The sequence below is a fragment of the Canis aureus genome, chromosome 29 (genome assembly GCF_053574225.1).
Source record: "Canis aureus isolate CA01 chromosome 29, VMU_Caureus_v.1.0, whole genome shotgun sequence".
Taxonomy (NCBI): Eukaryota; Metazoa; Chordata; class Mammalia; order Carnivora; family Canidae; genus Canis; species Canis aureus.
In genome coordinates, this window is record NC_135639.1 from 35138382 (window position 1) to 35141661 (window position 3280).

Genomic DNA, 3280 nt, shown 5'->3' on the forward strand with positions numbered 1-3280 from the left:
TTATAGTCTTATTTATGACTGAAGGAAAAAACCCCCCACCTACCTCTCTATCAAAGGGGACTTGGTTAAGTAAGGTAAGACATATCCACATAATAGTAAAGTAGGCAGTCATAAAAATGATGTGTAAGAATAACAGATATATGCGGAAAATGTCTATGATTTATTAATAAAAGCAGGTTATAAAATAGTTTGGTTCCATTAAACACATACATATGTACATAAAAAAGTTAGTCACCAATATGTTCACAAAGTCAGATTAGGCCATGTTTTTTTCCCCTAAGTACTTGTCTGTTTTGCAAGTGTTCTAGAATAACTTTATAAATGGGTGAATATAAATAAATATTATAACATTTGATAAGTTTTTAAAAAAGATTTTATTTATTTATTCATGAGAGACACAGAGAGAGAGAGAGAGGAAGAGACACAGGCAGAGGGAGAAGCAGGCTCTACTCAGGGAGCCTGATGTGGGACTCGATCCTGAGACCCCAGGACCATGCCCTAGGCCAAAGGCAGGCGCTAAACCGCTGAGCCACCCAGGGATCCCTAAAGTTTTATTTTTAAAAACACAGCAATTGGGGATCCCTGGGTGGCTCAGCGGTTTAGCACCTGCCTTTGGTCCAGGGCGCGATCCTGGCATGGAGCCTGCTTCTCCTTCCTCCTGTGTCTCTGCCTCTCTCTCTATCATAAATAAATAAATAAATAAATAAATAAATAAATAAATAAATAAATCTTAAAAAAAAACTCAGCAATTGATTTTTGGAAACTGATAATTATGGAAGTGGACATGTTTTGTCTGGTAGTGAACTTCATTGGAGACTTAAAGCACCTAGAGTATTTCATTATACTGTACTAGGAAACAAAGGGTATGTAAAAAAGTGACTATTGTGGAATGAAGTTTAAACTTCATTAAATGTATTTTTTCACATAATTTTATAGAAAATTTGGAAAACTAGATATGTCAGTCCCATTACTGTCATAGATCATTGTTATTGTCATCTTTTTTTTCCTCATTCAACTTTTGTTTTAATGGGTCTCAAATTCTATGACAGATTTTTGGTCAAGTTGTTTCCATTAAAAAGTACTGATTTTAAAAACTAATAACCTAAAACTGCCACACACGCACAAAAACCCCCCACAAATGGTCCACAAAACATTCTCCTTTCCTTCTGAAGGTTTTACGATGCATTGTTATCATTAACCAACCTTTTACTATTAGACTTAAATGGCCAATTGACACAAACAGTTCTGAGACCATTCTTCCACCAGAGATGGGGACTGGGGTGGCAGGTATTGGGGATAGTATTCATTTAGCCTTCTGGGCAGACTTGGTGACTTTGCCAACTCCAGCTGCCTTCTTGTCCAGTGCTTTGATGACACCCACAGCAACTGTCTGTCTCATGTCACGAACAGCAAAACAGCCCAGAGGAGGATAGTCAGAGAAGCTCTCAACACACATAGGTTTGCCAGGAACCATATCAACAATGGCAGCATCCCCAGATATCAAGAACTTGGGACCATCTTCCAGCTTTTTTCCAGAACGATGATCTATCTTTTCCTTCAGCTCAGCGAACTTGCAAGCAATGTGAACTGTGTGGCAATCCAGGACAGGTGCATACCCAGCACTGATTTGGCCTGGATGGTTCAGGATGATCACTTGAGCCGTGAAGCCAGCTGCTTCCATTGGTGGGTCATTTTTGCTGTCACCAGTCACATTGCCACGACGAACATCTTTGACAGATACGTTCTCGACATTGAAGCCCACATTGTCCCCAGGAAGAGCCTCACTCAGAGCTTCATGGTGCATTTCAACAGACTTTACTTTAGTTGTAACATTGACCGGAGCCAAGGTGACCACCATGCTTGGCTGAAGAACACCAGGTCTCCACTCGGCCCACTGGGACAGTACCAATACCACCATTTTTGTAGGCATCCTGGAGAGGCAAACGCAAGGGCTTATCAGTTGGACAAGTTGGTGGTAGAATGCAGTCTAGAGCTTCAAGCAGTGTGGTTCCACTGGCATTCCCATCTTTACGGGTGACTTTCCATCCCTTGAACCAAGGCATGTTAGCACTTGGCTCCAGCATGTTGTCACCATTCCAACCAGAAATTGGCACAAATGCTACTGTGTCAGGGTTGTAGACAATTTTCTTAATGTAGGTGCTGACTTCCTTAACAATTTCTTCGTTTCTCTTCTGGCTGTAGGGTGGTTCAGTGGAATCCATCTTGTTAACGCTAACAATTAGTTGCTTTACACCAGTGTATAAGCCAGAAGGACATGCTCATGGGTCTCCCATTCTTGGAGATAGCTGCTTCAAATTCACCAACACCAACAGCAACAATCAGGACAGCACAGTCAGCCTGAGATGTGCCTGTAATCATGTTTTTGATAAAGTCTCTGTGTCCTGGGGCATCAATGATGGTCACATAATACTTGCCGGTCTCAAATTTCCACAGGGAGATATCAGTGGTGATACCACGTTCATGTTCAGCCTTCAATTTATCCAAGACCCAGGCATACTTGAAGGAGCCTTTTCACATCTCAGCAGATTCCTCCTCAAATTTTTCAATAGTTCTTTGGTTGATCCCACCACATTTGTAGATCAGATGGCCAGTAGTGGTAGACTTGCCCGATTCTACATGTCCAATGACGATGATGTTGATGTGAGTCTTTTCCTTTCCCATTTTGGTTTAGGTTTAGCGATGTTTTTCACCACACCTGTGTTATGGTGGCAAACCCATTGCAAAAAAGGTATTGTCATCTTCTTGAAATATCTTCTAGGCTTATTATTTTTTTTAACAGCATGAAAGTTATAATGCAACTTTGTGTTGTGTCTCTTCACTTAATACTATATTGCAAGCATTTCCCCACTGTCATTGGGAATATCACAATATAACAACTGCATAGTATTCCACCATGAGGATAGCTGCAGAGTATCAATTTAGTGTTGGGATTCTTTTATGGACCAGTGCTAAAATGATGAGACAACTAAACACATTCCTCAGTGATCTGGAAGAGACTCTCACTTCTGTTTTCACTGACTGTACAGGATGTAGGAATAACAAGCTAGAGGTGACCCATTGAAGAGGTATCTAGCAAACTGTGTGCCTGGGCAGGAGCATGGTGAGTGAGCATCAGAATGGACATGACTCTGGGAAACGAAAAAGGATAGTGGAAGGGGAGGCGGGCAGGGGGATGGGGTGACTGGGTGATGGGCACTGAGGAGGATACTTGATGGGATGAGCAATGGGTACTATACCATATGTTGGCAAATCGAACTTC

At 41.5% G+C, this 3280-nt stretch overlaps 1 pseudogene; it reads right to left on the minus strand.

Moving 5' to 3' along the window:
• Nucleotides 1-757: 757 nt before the first annotated feature.
• LOC144300831 (elongation factor 1-alpha 1 pseudogene) lies at nt 758-3017 on the minus strand (annotated as a pseudogene).
• Nucleotides 3018-3280: the final 263 nt, after the last annotated feature.